This window comes from Macrobrachium nipponense, chromosome 1 (assembly GCF_015104395.2).
Source record: "Macrobrachium nipponense isolate FS-2020 chromosome 1, ASM1510439v2, whole genome shotgun sequence".
NCBI classification, from domain to species: Eukaryota; Metazoa; Arthropoda; class Malacostraca; order Decapoda; family Palaemonidae; genus Macrobrachium; species Macrobrachium nipponense.
Genome location: NC_087200.1, coordinates 95871326 through 95890234, shown reverse-complemented (window position 1 = coordinate 95890234; position 18909 = coordinate 95871326). Strand labels below are relative to the sequence as shown.

The following is an 18909-nucleotide window of genomic DNA, read 5'->3' as shown; positions in this document are numbered from 1 at the left end:
TGTACTATGTGATACACTGATATTGCTATTATTAAGGGTCATTCTGTAATACAGTACCCTGTTTGTATCTAGGTAATATGAACATAAAATTAATTTATTTCATAACTTATTTGTATCTAGGTGGCATATATTTCATAATGTGAGTCACTGTATGTAGTACTGTAATTATCTCAGACCACCTTAACCTATGTTTAATGTGCCTTAATGAGTACCTGAAGAGAAGTGATAAGCCAGGGAAATTGCATATATATATATTTTCACCTTAGCATATAGTACATAGCATAAAGATATATTTTCTGTACTGAGATTTATTAAACAAGACTTATGAAAAATACATTATTTTTCTCGCATTGATTATATATGGACATTTTATAAGATATATGATAACTATAGTTAAGTCAAAGCAATCAGATTATAATATAGGAATTTTAGATTGTATATATGAAATAATTTTAAATAATACACATCCAATAACTTAAAATCTAACGTCTGCAGAGGAAAATCACACTATTACAAAGCATATAGTGTAACTTGCAAAATAAACCTATATTAGATATAAAGAACAGCACAAAAATAAACCTATATTAGATATAAAGAACAGCACAAGGACAAGCTAAACAAGAACAATGATAATGTAGAAATATAGTTTACTCTATGAAATATATTAATGCAAAATCAAACTCCATCATCTCTCCTCTCTTACATTTAAGCAAAAAAATTTGCCACTATCTCCTCTCTTACCACTTGCCCTGCACCTTGCCTTGCACCTGCAACTGCTGCTGGATCATCAGGATCTTCCTCATCCTCTTGCTCCTATTCCTCTAGCAGCACAGGAGCGGGTATTCGTTGCTGAACACAACGATTGTGTAGCAGCTTACAAGTTGCAGCTATCTTTGCACATTTTTTGGGGTCATACTGTAGAGACCCACCAGAATTACGCAGACATCGGAAGTGAGATTTCAAGGCCCCAAATGTCTGCTCAATAATAGTTCTCGTCTTCTTATGTGACCTATCGTACCTTTCTTGCCCCCGGGTTATTGGGTGTGGATATGGGGTGAGGAGAAATGGCTCCAGTGGATACCCACTATCACCTGCAACAGAAAAAATGTCTAGATTTAAATCATTTATAGACACATTCATAGGGTATTATGTTATTAGTTCTCATAATTTAAAAAACAACAGAAGGTAAGTACTGTACTGTCTTAGGAATTTGTAATACAGTACTAGGAAAACATTACATTAGCCACAGCTTATTTATATGCAGTATATAACTGGTACCTGTACTTAAAACTTAGTATCAGAGGACCTGTAAGTACACACCAAGCACAACTTTTAAATACTGTATAATAAAAGTATGAATAAATAAGAACATGATACTCACCAAGAAGATGCATATTTCCATAGACGCCATCTTGGAAGCGACCTCGTAGTGGGCAGTTGTTCCAAATGTAGGCATCATGGGTGCTGCCTGGATACTTCACAGTATTGCTAGTGATGAGGTTTTGGGCATTTCCCACTACTTGAAGAATTAACGAGTGATATCCTTTTCGGTTTACATAAATGTATTCATTGTCACTTGGTGCTTTAATGGGATATGTGTTCCATCTATAGCACCAATGACTCTTGGAAAGCTACTAATCCTATGGAAAGCTTGCACAGTCTGGTGAATTTCCTGTGGATTTTGTGGCATTTTTATTTGTCCTTGCTTTGTTATATAGGACATCTGTAACTTGACCGATGATGAGACTTACACTTGCTTGGCTCATACCAGTTACATCACCAATCACATTTTGAAAGGTCCCACTTGCCAAAAATCTCAACGTCACCAAGACCTGCGTATGTGTGGGGATGGCATGGCTTCGTGAGGTTGGCCTTTTAATGTGTGGCTCTAGTTCTTCACACAGACTGATGATCTTGTTGCGAGGAAATCTATATTTTTGAAACAATTCTGTGTCATCAATGTGAAGTGGATCCAAAGGGTCTCTGTACCTCCTCTCCCGTTGCAACTGCTGAGCTGCAAAATACGCAACCAGGGCTTCCATCACAAAGTTTATTGATGTTCTTACTATGCCTACAATTAGGTATCTGAAACTTGAACAATAAAGTATTTTAGATATATTGTGATAATCAACCTAAAAGCATTTCATAATGGTAGGGTAGGTCCTAAAGATTTTATAATTAACTTGTACCTACTAGTAAATATATTTGCAAAAAATGAGAATCAATCAAAAATAAGTGACAACTATGACACACTTTAGTAACCTTCAATTCCTACTGGGATATGATTTTAGAGAATGAAAAACAAAAAATAACTTAGAATAATTCTTTCATGTTGTGATTCAATGTTCCCTGCAGCAAAGGTGCACTAGGAGAAAAAGAGCCACGCACAGCTCTTTTTAAGTGAGAGTTTTTGTGTTTGACATGTGTACTAGAGCTGCTACATTAATTGCTAGATGGGGGGGTGAGGACCTTGGCCCACAATGTGCTAACCGTTTTCCCAACCTATTGTCCACTAGCCTAACCCTGCACACTAACCTAACCCGTCAGTGAACTGATTAATTCCTTGATGGGGGCTATGTCCCCAAAACCCCCTTTTAATGATGGGGTGCCCCCCCCCACCCCCACCTTAGTATCAATTAGTGCATATTTAACATTGTTGCAAATTATAATTTAATATTCTGGCTGCTTCTTTTTTTCCACTTAATATAGTTACACCTAGGGAAATTAAATTCACTGCCCACAAACAAACAGCACAAAACAGGATATACATGCATAAGGTGTATCACTGTCCTAATTTATCAAAAATAAAAATGTTCCTATGATGCCTAACTAAAAGTCGAACCTCAAGCTCTCATTGCTGCTTATATGTAGCCTAGGTTATATAGGCCTATAGGCATTACAAATCTTATTAATAAACTAAGTAATAAACATATAATTTGTCTACTTAGCCACCAGTAAGTACACCTTGAACACAAAACTATGTCTAATGGCGTTAATTGACGTGTACAAGAGGTAGGAGGACATCCTCTTCTTACTTGTTGTCATTCCCAAAGTTGCCTTTCCCACCTTAAAGGCTACTCTAACCAGCACTAGCGCAATGCAAAGGCTCTCACGGCGCCATATTTCTAAGATGGCGGCGCACACTCAAAAACTTCCAAAGGCGCCTTTTGTGGCAAAGAACCGCTCGAAAGGCTCATACTCAAAAACACCGACGTGCGCCCCGCCATCTTGGAAATATGGCGCCGTGAGAGCCTTTGCAGTACTAGGGCTGGTTAGAGCAGCCTTTGAGGTGGGAAAGGAACAACTTTGGGATTAACAACAAGTAAGAAGAGGATGTTCTACCTCTTGTATACGTCAATGAACGCCATATACATAGTTTAATTTTGTAAGTTACTCTAATTGCTTTGTAAAAGGTGTGATTTTCCTCTGCAGACGTTAGATTTAAAGTTAATGAATGTGTATTATTTAAAATTATTTCATATATACAAATCTCAAATTCCTATATTATAATCTGGAGTTGTTTGACCTTTAGTTATCGTATATCTTATAAAATGTTCATGTATAATCAATGCTAGAAAAAAAATATATATTTTTGTCTTGTTTAATAAATATCAATACAGAAAATATATCTTTTATAACTATGTACTATATGCAAAGGTGAAAATGTGTATGCAATTTCCTGCCTTATGACTTCTCATCTAATACAAATCGTAAAACTTCAGGTGGGCCCCAGAACGAGCATAAGTTTAAGATTATCTTTCTCTCTCTCTCTAAGCACAGCAAAGTATCTATAAAATGTTACAGTAACACAAAGTAAATTAATCATTTAGAACAAAAAATCGTAGTTGAGCTCATTTGTCCAACCGGAATGACCTCAAGTACACAATTCTCTCTTCCCTTTCTTTCTCTTTTTTAAGGGTAACGTAAGATGTATTCGACATTAATTATTAATGTATTGTAAAGTGTTCTTGAATGATTGAACATACTATACAATATCTGAAGTATTCGTTAATTATTCTAATTTTATTTTCCAGTCTGCTTTTATTGAGATTCAAAGAACTTTGTGTAATTAGTACTTACAGCTTAGAAAGAATGAAAAAGTGAATGACAAAGTAACATCCACGTTTACCTATAAAAAACTATACTGTACAAATCAAACATGCATGCATAAAAAAATCAATCTTTCTCTTAGCTCAGAGAGAGAGAGAGAGAGAGAGAGAGAGAGATGAGAGATGAGAGAGAGAGAGAGAGAGAGAGAGAGAGAGAGTACTAGAATGCAGAGTAGCGGTAACGGCAATGTTAAGAAATTTCTTTGAAAATATTTTACGGTGATTAGACATGAAAACATCAAAAGTGAAAAATGTTTCTCGGATGTACTGGTTATAATATGTGAGTAATCATAGTCAACTAAACTTGTAATAAAATACAGTACAACAAATCAGACAAAGCAAAATCCATGACAACACCAGCTCCCTGTCTCTCGTGAATTGATGTTTTTTTTTGTTTATGGTACAGTAATGATATTCATATTTATTAAAAAGGATATGTGCAGTACAGTACTGACGTACAAAAGAGAGAGAGAGGAGAGAGAGAGAGAGAGAGAGAGAGAGAGAGAGAGAGAGAGATTGCGTTGTCACAAAAAATGCTTTGTTATGAGAAGGCACAAGATTTTTAATAAATTTATGGGAGATGGTGAGGACTAACCAGAAGGCGATGTAAAACAAAAACGAATTATAGTATAAATAATTTTTTTTTATCGTAAACTATTTGTAGGTAATCACAAAAATCCTTACCAATGGCCTTGATCCTTACATAACGGACAAACGTTACAACTTCTTTGGTGGCCTGTGTTTCCCGTCGTTCTAGCTACCCGGGTATTTTCAATATGGTCTATACAATAGCACTATCCTGTACAGGTACTCTTCGTTTCACGACGGGTTATGTTCCAGCGACCCCATTAATAAATGAATTCGTCGTTAAGCGAGTTTCTCTTTATTTCGACTAATAGCATTAATTTTGTTATATATTATAAACAGAACTATAGATTTTCTTTACAAACATCGATGAATTTTTCTGTCGCTTCCGTATCGGCACTTGCTTCTTCACCATAAATACTATGGTTGTGCAAACTAAATCGCCGACGAAAGTGCTGGAACCAACCGTGGCTTGGACGCTTGGTGTAAAAGTTTCCGTGCACGTGATTTGAGTGTGTTGAAGGTGCTGTGCGCCTTATTTTGAATGATATTGAGGCTAGTAGGCATTCGTTTGCTTAATGGGTCGTCAAAACAAATGGCCAACAATTTTTCCATCTCATGTATCAGGCCTTTTGGCTGCCTTGTTATCAAATTATTGTATCACGTTGTAGTCTTAGCCGTCTCCTTCACTCGTTCTTTTTCCTTTAAGATGGTAGATGTAGAATGCGCTAAGCCCATACTACTCGTGATTTGTTTGAATATTCTTTCCTTCATGTTGTTTGATGATCTTAAGCTTCGTGTCAATATCGATAGATTTCCTTTGCTTCTTGGCAGAAGATCCTTGAGAGGTAGTATACTCTTTCTTTTTTCCAACATCTTGAGGGGATATGCGAGTATTGAAAGCAAAGAAGTACTACACAATCTATCCCGACTGGGTAATACACATGCGATGCGGCAAGAGGAGATGAGACGGAGCTCGGTTGCCTCAGCCCAACTTATAGTACACAACTGTGTATACAATTACTCACGAGTCCACGACTATGCTGCCACTGCACTCTGCGCGCATCGTAACTTCGAAAGATTTTTGTTAAAAGAATATCGGACCGGTCATAAAGCCGTTGTAACTAAGAGTTGTCGTAAAACGAGAATGTCGTTATGTGAGGAGTACCTGAACAGAAAACAATTTCAAAATCATCTTAAAACACTGGAAAAAATAAATATATACGTAAGTATGCCCACTACATTATAGTATGCCCTGAGCAATAGCATAGGCCAAAGGGATACTTAATTTAATTTTGCAACATGACTTTGAAATGAGGCATATTTTTGTTTGAAATGTCAAGTTTGGCAGTGCACTGTTAAAATAGGCAGTTATAAGCATTTTAGAGGTGTATATAGCCTACTTAAGAGTAACAGTAGTAGGAGAGTACTGTAATGTAAGGTTACTTTGGGTGTTTTAGGATGATGGTTTGGGATGCATTTTTGTTTGAAATGATGTAGAATTGTTTTAGTATGATAAATTCAAGGTTTATTTTTGTTTGAAACATCAAATCAAGCAGTGTAAATGTTAAAATAGACAGTTATAAGAGTTTTAGTTTAAGGGGTAAGGTAATTAGCTGTTATAACCCAATTATAAGCATTTTTAGAGGAGATTTTTTGCATTTCCGCAGTAGGTTCTGGCACCTATTCGATCCCACTTAAAAATGGGGGAGCATTTTATGTATGTATGCATATATATATATATATATATATATATATATATATATATATATATATATATATATATATATATATATATGTATGACAAATCGATGTCGTTAATCGTATAAGCTAATAAACGAGTAAGGGCACACAGAAAATTATTGATAAAGACAAAGAGAAAAACAAAGAGGAGGCAATAACAACTCAGACCTCCGCCCATAAGAAATTGATGTGTTCATCCCATACTGTAGGCACAGGGCAAAAAGATGTGGCCAGAAGCATACGCGAGTTAATGAATTGAGGTCAGAAGTTAGCCGAAAATAAGGACTAATAGAAATCTTGACCTCGCCCAGTGACCTTTCGTAAATTGTTGCAGTACTCAATAACAGACGTTGAACGAAACGTCTAGAAAAGTCGAACTTGAAACAATAATGGAGAAGGGGAGCCCATACAGACAAAAAGTGAGAAAAGTTATACCAAACGCGGCCTCGAGTGAAAGACGAGAAGCCAAAGGGAGATGCAGTTGAAGACTAGGCACAGCAGAGGGGAGTGTCTGAGAAACGTGGAAGTGACGGGCTCCTAGTGATTTGTGAACTTATAAAATCATTCTTGAGTGCCACAGACTAGATAAAATTCTAAGTCCAATTTGCCAACTTATGAAAGTTACTAGTGCCTTTTTAAGATAAAGACTCGGTTCAATTACCTAATTCAAAAATGGAAGTTTATGAGAATTTTAAGGCAAAAATAAATGTATTTACATTTAGGGAAGTATGTATGTAATTTACAACCAAGATTTTATAACCCTTTGTGATGTTAAGGTAAGTTGAGTGCAAAGAATAACACCATCAAGCAAGACTGTTTCTGATAAGTGAAAGCCCACGCAAAACAGACAAGTTTTAACAAGTGATCACCGTTTCCCCATTACACACACACACACACACACACACACACACACACACACACCACACACCCACATATATATATATATATATATATATATATATGTAATATATGCGTGTACATGTTACACACATATATGATACTCCTAAGTTAGTAACCCCCAATGAAAGATTACTAGATCCACCACTGGCTGAGACTGTTACTTTGTTGTGTCTCCGTGTAACAAACCTTGGTATGTAACCTATCTTTTCTGAGATGAGCAACCATTGTTGTGTTGCCTGTTGTCATTCTGACAGTTCTTGCTACTTATGAAGGCTAGTGGACCTAACCAGATTGCTATAGGGCTTGTAGACATAATCAGGCGGCTTTTAATTCCAGAATGTTGAAATACTTTCTTGAAAATACCCAAGCTTCTGTAGCTTAAATATTCCAAGTCCAGGTTTACTGCTGTGGTAGGAAGAGGAACCAGTGACACACCTACCATGAGATAATGGGCTTCTTGCCAACTATAGAGATTTCTTTGGATATCAATGATCCTTACCAAAAGATGCTCAGCTGCGTAGTTGCTGACTATGACGTGTCTGATGAAACTGAAGAGATGAATCCTGAACTGACTTATACCACTGACATCTTGACTTGGGGATCTTTATCAATGAGAACATCCTCTACACACTGTCCAGCATAAAAAAAAAACAGGACATCTACAGTGTTTATATCTACCTATGAAAGGTACCCTTGTAGTCTATTCTAACAGGAAGTTTTAGGTCTGATTTTTCGTAGTAGACTTAAAAGACAGCCCCATCCCTGGCCCAAAAAGTGCTGGAGATGTCATTAGAGTTCCTCTGGTAAAATGCTGTAATGAGCCAGTCAACCAGATACATCTTGGGCATTACACCACTCTGGTGAGCCCACACTGTAACCAATGTTCAATGTCCAGGTGAAAACTTCAGGGACTACGGCTAGACTGAGGCAATGAACTCTTTATTTAAGGAAAATTCCTTCTCACACTAAATGAAGATGCATTCTTGAAGTGGGCAAATCAGAATATAAAGATCGTGTCTTGCAAATCCCCTTTCTGATTGAAGTGCCTCACATAAGCTGCCATCTCCATCTTAAAGATGGTTTGTTGGAGAAACTGAATGGAAAAGAGCCAATAGGGTGTCTGTCTCTGGAAAAGTGATGCCAGTAAACATCTCTGAGATCCTTAACATCTAGGAATGCTCCTATCTACTACCTGGCATTCCAGTACCTCTGGAGACAGGACTTTGTCAACGTCAAAACCCATCGGGCAACTGTTACCTGGGTTGAATTTTACAAAATGGCTCAACTAGAAATTTACATTGCAAAGTATTTTTTGTTTTAGATGAAATCTGAGAGCAATTGATGCTTATTACTGAGATAACGCCCCCGTGGGTTAAGTTTACCTTAAAACCTACTAAAAAGGTTAAACTCTTTCTAGTCACATAAGAAGCAAGGTAAAAAGTCAGTAGAGGAAAAGACCCCATATAGACTCCACTTTTCTAATCCCCCCCCATGATAAGCTCATGCACGTATGTGAGGCCGAAAAAGGGGCGGGGCAACCCCCCAAACCCCCAAAAGGGGGCGTGGCCACCCTGACCCCATATAGACTCCACTATTCTGGGGGTGTGGCCACCCCTGACCCCAAATGGACTCCACTTGTCTTATCAGCTCATATACGTAGATGACGTGCAAAAGGGGGCGTGGCCCCCCCGACCCCAAATCGACTCCACTTGTCTTATAAGCTGATATACGTAGATGAGGTGCAAAAGGGGGTGTGGCCACCCTTGACCCCAAATTGACTCCACATTATTGATGAGCTCATGCACGTCCATGAGGTCCAAAAGGGGTGGGGGCGTAGCCACCTGTAACGTCACATAGCTCTACGGGAATAAAACCATCATTTCAACCCCCCACCACTGACCCCAAATTGACTCGACTTTTCTACCCCCTGTGACGTCACATAACTCTACGGGAATAAAACCATCCTTTCAACCCCCGACCCCACATTGACTCCACCTTTCCTACCCCCCGTGACATCATGTAACTCTACGGGAATAAAACCATCATTTCAACCCCCCACCACCACCCAAATTGACTCCACTTTTCTACCCCTGTGATGTCACGTAACTCTTCGGGAATAAAACCATCCTTTCAACCCCCGACCTCAAATTGACTCCACTTTCCTAACAACCCCCCCGTGACGTCACATAACTCTATGGGAATAAAACCACAATTTCAAACCCCGACCCCAAATTGACTCCACTTACGGGTAGCCTCCAGTTTGCACCAGTCTGTAGGGGTGCCGATCGTAAAAATATTTGCCAAAAATACACTAATCAAGACAGGCTAATGATATTTTCAGGCATTATTAGCACTATAATAACGCATATTCTCTGTGAGTTTTATCATCCTACAGGGAAAATAAAGGATTTATGAAACAAAAAAAATGGAAAATAGTGTCCCATTGTACAAGAGTTTAGTTGGCGGTCGGTGAGAAACTAGTCTTGAATAGAAATTCGGGTCTGACAGAATGTTGGTATATACACTCGAAACATGCACAAAAGTATTATCAAAATAGGACAGTAAACTACACCACGTAATACAACAAAAAAAAGAGCAACAACTTCAGTGAAAGCCCCGCCGAAAAATGAGATAATAACTAGGAAGAAATATTCAGAAAAAATTCAAACCTCGATTTAGGGACAAAACCTTCTGAGAGTCTGTAGTTATTATGTCACTTGATAGCCTAAAGCATCTAAAAATTATATTATTTAGGACAATCAAAGAAATACCCCCCCCTCTTCCCGAAAAAAACCAAACCAGAGAAAAAGCAAAAAAGCTATTTTTTCTGAGGACAAGAAACTTGAAAAATTAGTTTAGATACCCCTAAAGTTGTTTTCCGAGATGAAACTAATCTTAGGAAACGTAGAAAACGACATCGACCCATTTTTGAGAGATATACTGTAATATTTGTGATTTCCATATTTATCGGCTGACCTTTCGCTTCAGTTGTTGCTCTTTTTTTTGTTATTACGTGCTTATTTACTGTTCTATTTTGATAATAATTTATGTGCATGTTCCAGGTGGATATACCAACATTCTGTCAGACCGAAATTTCTATTCAAGACTGTAGTTTTCTCACCGACCACCAGTGTCCCTTGCACAAGGGACACTGAGTTTCACATTTTTTTTTCATAAAATCATTTATTTTCCCTGTAGGATGATAAAACTAACAGAGAATATGCGTTATTATAGTGCTAATAATGCCTGATAATTTCATTAGCCTGTCTTTATTAGTGTATTTTTGGCAAATATTTTTACGATCGGCACCCCTACAAACTGGAGCCTATCCTTACCTAACCCCCCATGATGTCACGTAACTCTTCGGGAATAAAACCACCATTCCATCCCCCCGACCCCAAATTGGCTCCACTTTTCTACCCACTGTGACGTCACATAAATCTACGGGAATAAAACCATCCTTTCAACCGTCGACCCCAAATTGACTCCACCTTTCCTACCCCCCGTGACGTCATGTAACTCTATGGGAATAAAACCATCATTTCAACACCCACCGACCCCAAATTTACGTACCAAATTAACTCCACTTTTCTACCCCTGTGACGTCACTTAACTCTTTGGGAATAAAACCATCCTTTCAACCCCCAACCCCAAATTGACTCCACTTTCCTAACCTCCCGTGACGTCACGTAACTCTACGGGAATAAAACCATCCTTTCAACCCCCGACCCCAAATTGACTCCCCTTTTCTACCCCTCTCAGACGTTACATTTTGTTTATATTTACACAGATGCTTAGATATTCGGAGTATCATGATAAAAGGATATTTGGCGGCTGATTTCAACCTCATGTGAGACATATATTTATCAATTTGATATCTCCCCCAATAACCGACAGGGATGACGCACACACGAGCTGACTCCACACTCATGTGAGACATATTTATCAGTCTTAATCTCCATTTTCCCATGCCAAACTATACCCAATGACACAGGCTCACATTTCAATTTTGTTTATTTATAAGTATAATATCGAGTTTGAAAGAGGCTAAATGGAAAATCAAGTGACAGACAGAATTGTTATTTTATATTTGTAACCAATGCTAAATACAGGGGAATGAATTAATATTCCATGCAAATACATACAATTGAAAAAACTGTACAAACACGTCATCAAAACACACGGCCACACCACAAGCCTTGTATATCCCACATACGTCTTCCCCAACGGCTTCCTGACCGTGTATCAAAGACAACGTTTCATCTAATACCTCAAAGCTTTTTAAATTTAGCTATCAAGTTTTTCATATATAAATCTTCCACGCAACTTTCCTCCAACAGGGATAAATTCTTTTTCATTATAGCCACGCAACATATTTTACCAATTTTGTTCATTTCATCACTGAATGTAGCTAACACAGGTAAATATTGATTCAACCAAGTTGTGTTAACCCGCCCGCTTTGACCGATGCCAGCGGGAAAGATAACATATTTGACATAGTCATACGATGATTTAAATAATTCTTCCTTCAATTTCTTGACCGAAGAAAAAAAGTGATTGAACCTCATCTGTTTGCTATCTCTGCCCAAACGATTGGCGTGATCTTCATCTTTGGAATAAGCCACGCTCTTTTGCGAGTATTCATTATCTTCAATGGGGGCGCCGATATCGTATTGGGTTAATAAGGTAGCTATGGTGGGTAGATCAACTTCTTCGTCGCATTCCCAAGATGTGATATTTTCAGGTCTTTTCACAATGGTGGACCCTTCAATACCCCTATCACGAAGACAGGCATATGATGCACCAGTGTGAGAATATCGAAAACCTGCCAATTCGGCATATGGATAAGCTCGAATGACGTCCGCCACCACACCGTAATTCCTGCAGATCACACAATTAGTGGCCACTACTAAACACGTATTCCTCTTCCTGAACTTATTTTCGGACAAGTTCCCGAAAACTACCTTGCACGAGGAGGTTGATGAAGCCATGGCGAGAGTTCACATCTTGATGTGACAATCCTTCAAGAGCTAATGACCTACAAAAACCCTGCAACCCGAGCTCCCTGTATCACAAACACTGATTACAAACTAGTTGTGATGAACTATCAAACCTCCCTCATTCCTAGCCATGATTCACACTAACACGAATAAACAAGCCTTATCATTTCCTCACGCCAAAGGTCATATACCCATCATATGACTCATTAAAGATGCGCCTGTATCCATTTTATCAAAATCAGTATCACGGGATTAAACAGCTCTGATATCACTGTTCCTAAAATGTTAATAAGCCACCCACGCATCCGACATGTTTCTTTTCTTCCACACACCCGCCATCTTGTTTTTTGCATGTCCCACCCTCACCTTCCCACCTCCCGTTTTCATCATATTTCGCCACGTTTCGATTTTTTTTTTAATGGTTATATTCCTTAACATCCAATCTTTAACCCCAGCCATTTCAATGAAGTAGTGATTATTGGAAATATTATCAACCTGGGTTTTTTTATTCCCTTGAAATTCTCGAGCTATATCTCTAATATTATAACCTGCGAGTGGATGAGTTAAATCGTGGCCACCGAGAGAAGAAGGCCTTTTCACCCGGGCATTTAAATCCCTAATACGTTTCGTATGTAGGCTGACCTGGGCTAAGATAAGTAGTCCTTCCGGGGTACTGGTCGAGTGAGGTCACGTTGCTTGGAGTTAAATTCTAAAGTGAAATTTAGGAGAATACATCCAAGTGCTGGTGCATTTTAAGTGGCTCTATATGAGTTTATGTGGACGAACAATTATTGAATTTGAAAAATAAGATTTAAAGAAGATAAAGGCCGATAGAAGTTTGTGTACAGTACCACACGTGCTTGCTCCTGGAAGAAGATGCCTTACAAGTGCTGCGTATCTAAATGTAAGGGTAATTACGACAACGGACCAAAAGTTAATATCTTCAGGTTTCCTGAAAATGAACAAGTGAAAGAGAAATGGCTAAGAAACATCAAGAGAGAAAATTTTCGTCCTAAGGAGAATCATCGGGTATGCTGATAATTTGTTAAGCATCTCTCTCTCTCTCTCTCTCTCTCTGCCTGTCCGTGTATCTGTCTACTTCATATATATATATATATATATATATATATATATATATATATATATATATATATGAAAGAAAGAGACGGACAGCACTTTTACTATTTTTATGGTAGGCATAGTTAAAACATTTATATATATATATATATATATATATATATATATATATATATATATATATATATATATATATATATATATATATATATATATGTTATGTATGTATGTATGTATGAATGTGTTTGTGTGTATGTGTGCACTATGTGTTTATATGTATGTATATATCCAATTTTATTACTTGTCAAATGATATTAATTTTGTTAGCAATATGTACTTGAATCGCAAAAATATGTAGCTATACAAATACAATTAATTGCAGTATATGGGTAACAGGCTAGAATAAAACTTTAGTTCAATTATTTTTTAGAATGATGAAAACTAATGCGTCCGTTTTTTTTGAAATTGACGGTTTCCTTCGGTAAAATAGAGGGTCTTAGAAATTAAAAATTTTTTTTCTTCATGAAATAGTAGATACGTTTCCTGACTGTCGCATATCATTGTACTTGCAGGTTTGTGAACAGCATTTTCATCCTGATGATATTGTGAGGGAAACTTCTATTGTGGATGAAAAAACTGGGAGGAAAATAACTGCAAAATTAAAGCATCCATATATTAAAGAAAATGCTGTTCCCACAGTGTTTCCAAACTATCCTCAATATTTGAACCTAACTGAACATCGAAGAGAGTCACCCGATTCTAAAAGACAAAGAATAGAAGAGACATCAGTCAAAGTAGCAATTGAAAGTAGTATATCAGATGCAAAGGCATACGAAACGCAAATTGGATTTAGGGATTTGCAAGAACTTTCGAGGAAACTTAAGCTGGATAAGTACTGGGACCTAATTCATAAAGAACCTTATCTCTTGATCAGTCACATTTCGCTTTCACCTTCTCCTAATATGATGATGTCTGTACTAATACATCCTGATAAATCTGTCCAGGCGTATATCGATAATGTGCCCGTACGTGAGTTGCATGACTATATCATTCCTTCTCATGTACAAGATACAAATACCATCGAAGTCATGTTACAAGAAATAAGAAAGTATGACAGACAAAATAACTCTTCCATAAACCCAGTTGCTATTATTCAATTAATTTTAACTTTTCTAATCACCATAATAGACCAACCATTCAAGCATTCAATGACTTTGAAATTTATCTTTGAGCAACTAAACTTGATGACTCAAAAGAGCATTCAGTATTCCACAGATCTTTTGGTTTCTTCATCTTTGCTATGCAATATTTCACCTCGAGCTTACAGATATTTTAGGGATAGAAGATGGTTAATTTTACCCAGTATGTCAACGATCAGGTGGGTTTTTATATCTAAGCAACTTAGTCCAGAAACAGAGCAGTATGATGATAATTTTCTTTCGTATATCAGGCAAAAATCAAAATCATTACAACCCACAGACAAAACAGTAACTTTAATGATTGACGAGATCCATTTAAAGCCTTTTTTTGATTATAAGGGAGGTGCTGTAATAGGATCTGCATTTAACAGCAATGAAGCAGCAACCACTGCATATGCTTTCATGATAGGTGCTGTTCTATCAAAATTTCGAGATGTGGTACACATTATTCCGGTAAAAACTATAAAAGCAGAAACGCTATTCCAAGTTATAAAAAAAGTAATACTAGGGTTGGAAAAAATTGGATTGAAAGTAATCAGTGTCAATTGCCTACCCCCATCCAGCTGCAAAATGCAGACCTTTGTTTTTCTTGTTTGATAGTGTACACATACTGAAGTGTGTCAGAAATAACTGGTTGGGTCTCAAAGATGAATCGAAAACAATGGTATTTCCAAAATTTCCATTCAGCGAAATTTGTAGCGAACCAAATGTATCCTTTGCTCCCTGGAAATCATTAGAGGATTTGTATTTAGTAGAGTCAGAATTATTGTTAAGACAATCTTATTAGTTAACAATAAAAGCATTGCGGCCATCGACATTTGAAAAACAAAACGTGAATTTAGTCCAAAAATTTTTTAATGAATATATTATTCAAGCAATGCGAAACATTGGAAAAGAGAAAAAATTGCCTAATTACAATGATACAGCAAATTTTATAGAGATATTTTGGATTTGGTGGTCAATAGTTAATGTAAAGTCAATATTCAAAGGGAAAAGAATAAATAATGAATACTGTACCCCTCTTACGTGTGATGAAAATGATAGAAAATACAATTTTCTGTTAAGATTTTTAGGCTGGTTAGATAATTGGGAGAAAATTCCAGGAGGGAAATTAACGAGGAAACATTCACAGCATTAAAGCACACAACGTATGCAATTGTAGAATTAACCAAATATTGTAAAGATGAGCTTAATCTGAGTTATATTCTTCCAGGAAAATTTCAAACAGATCATTAAATTTTGGAATCCAGGTTTGGGGAATATCGACAACTTGCTGGGGGAAATTATAACATATCAGTTAGGCAAATGTTTGAATGCGAGAAGAAAATTAGGAAAATGTCATTAATGAAAATGGTTTTACCATTCCAGGGAAAAGGTATCACACTAAAAAATTTTATTGAGATAACTTGGACGAACATGAGTAACTCTGAAATAGATGAATCTTCTGAGGTTGATATTAAGGTAGCACAACATGATATTGAAGGATGTAATGGCGTTCTTCCTGTTATAACTTATTTAGCAGGTTACTGTTGTTACAGTATAAATAAAAAATTGAAATGCAAATCATGCTTAGAGATTTTAACAAGAGCTGAAGTTACCAATGAAGAGAAAGACCAGGATTTGAGTTTAGATTATACAAAGGGTGTCAGCAGAGGGTCCTTGTTTTTCCCTGACAGCGCAACAATAAATATAGTGAGATACAACTACATAATTGTGAATAAACTCACTCAGAATGACACTTTCAAATCTTCAAGAAACCAGAGGCAGCTTGTTATGAATATCACTCTCGATATTCTGAAGGAAGATGATGCTCATTTCCATTTGGAAGAATGTGAGAATGGTCATCCATTAGAGAAAATAGAAAAGATGATTGTCTGGGCATCAACGAATTCTCTTTTAAATAACTATTGTCAGAAGGAAAATGACTATTCAAGCACAAAAAACACAAGTATCTCAAGAAAAGAAGAGAAAACTGCAGACTTTAGCAAAGTAAGCGCGTAATTATTATTTCATTGCATGGTTCTAATACATATATATATATATATATATATATATATATATATATATATATATATATATATATATATATATATATATATATAATCACTGCAGACTAGGCCTATAGGGGAACTGCAGTATAAATATAAAAAACGCGCCATGCTAACTACCTCTGGGGTGGTGGGGAAACGTTAGCTAGTTAAATATATAATGTGTGTGTATGTATGCAAGAATGCATAAAAACTTCAGGTAATGAGTTCCTCATGTATGTATGTAAGAATGCATAAAAACTTCAGGTAATGAGTTCCTCACAGAACTACAATGTCACCAGCCCGTCCCAGTGTTTGATAGCCAGGTCAGCCTACTTAGGACGACGCGGCCAGAGGGTGAAATGGCCTTGTACTCTCGGTGACCACGGTTAAATCACCTTCTTCATTCCATTCAACCGTGTTAGAATCTTGTAAGTGCTTAACAAAAGCCATAACGTATGACTTTTGAGGTTCTTTAAAAAATATTGGAATAATGCGTGTTAAATCGGGATTGCTGGTTTTGCGACTCATGTCCCCTTTAATTGTTTTCAACGTAATCGGGACGTTTACCTCCTCCCCTCCAGTCACTGCACCTACACCACATAGGCGGTTTTTGGATATTGAGGGGGATGTGTCTGCTACTACTAACAGCTGCCGTATCCAACTTGCCAGTACCCTCCAGGTTATTAATATCACCATCACAAACCTCTTTTCTATTCATTAACCTCTCGTAGGTAATGGCAGCGATAACATAAAACTTCATTTTCAATTAAAGAGACTTCCTACCAAACTCGCAGCAACAGGCAATAACACCGATAGAATAGTCCCCCCTTTAAGACTTTTCAGTATATTTTTCTTCTTAGATATGGACGTTGTTTTCAAGGACACAAGATGAATTTCTCATCTACAATTTTTTAAGTGTTTAATAAACTTCTTATCTTGAGTTAGATTACCACAAAGAAAATTTCTAAAAATTTCCGAGAGAGTAGACACCAAACCACTGTTTTAAGATGGGAATGACTTTACTTCTTTCACTGGGTGATAAACCAGAGATGAATAAAATACAGTATTTATTTTTACGTATTAAAGGTTGCTTACACTTCATATCTGTACAATTTGAGATTCATCAACCCAGGAATTGAATTGACTCGGATAACCTTTCCAATGAACGTAATATCGAGTTTTATTATTTTTCCTCCCCCTTCCCAGAATAGTGATATCATACATTTCTGGTAAATTTGTGGGAATTAATTCTTCACGATAAAATACGCCCTTTATTTCTTCACCCGCTAAATCTTCCAAGAAGTATGCGACTGGATTTTGCGTTGTATCCACTTTTCAGATTTTAAAAATTTCCAGAATATTTTGAATTGTATATCCCCTCCTAAAAATTGCGTTCCGACGTTCATCGGCAATATGTACAACGTCTCCACCACTCAAGAGCGAAATGGCGGGAGGATTAATGTGAACAGCCTTTTATACATACTCAAGAATTGACGTTCAATGTCATCTCTAGCCGTTAATGCATGAACCTCTTGCGGGGTGCGACCCAAACTTCTATGGGGGGTATGGTTATAACTCTGAACAATGTCACGCAAGACGTTAATGTATTTTAAGGTATTCTTATGTGTGAGATATCTATATATCCGACCCTTAATAGTCCTTATGACTCTTTCAGCTATAGAGGATTTGATTTCTCTCGAATAAACGCTATATAATTTTATATTTTTACTATCTAGATATTCTCTGACGTATTTGTTATAATATTCCCTACCCTCATCACTATTCAAACGTGAAATCCCGAAAATTCGGTAGATTCTATAACCTTCTTCAAAGCACGACGCATGATAACACCATCCTTCTTTTTCAAGGGAACAATTTATAGATATCTGGAAAACATATCAATAAAAACCAGCAAATATTTAAACCCATTATTATACCGAGCTAATTTGGACATATCAGCTAAATCGGTGCTCGCTATTACTCGCGGTTTGGGTGACATGATTTTTCTTCTGGGGAATTTTTTTCAAGTGACTTTATGCAGTGTGTAAGACTTTTGCCCGTGTAAGAATTCTTTAACATTTTCAAGCGTAATTTGGCTATTCAGATTTTTTGCTACTCTGAATAAAGAGTCCACCCCGCTGAAACTACCCACACCCCGTGCATCTCCGTACAAAGTTTTTAGCAGTTTTATCCGTTCTTTATCCATATTGGTAAGCTATTTGATACTCCGTTTCACCCAGAATATTAGTTCGGAGCTGTAACAATT

The 18909-nt window shown here is 36.9% G+C and overlaps 1 pseudogene; it reads right to left on the bottom strand.

Moving 5' to 3' along the window:
- Positions 1-391: 391 nt before the first annotated feature.
- Positions 392-2430, bottom strand: LOC135220257 (putative nuclease HARBI1; annotated as a pseudogene).
- Between the last annotated feature and the right edge of the window lie 16479 nt (positions 2431-18909).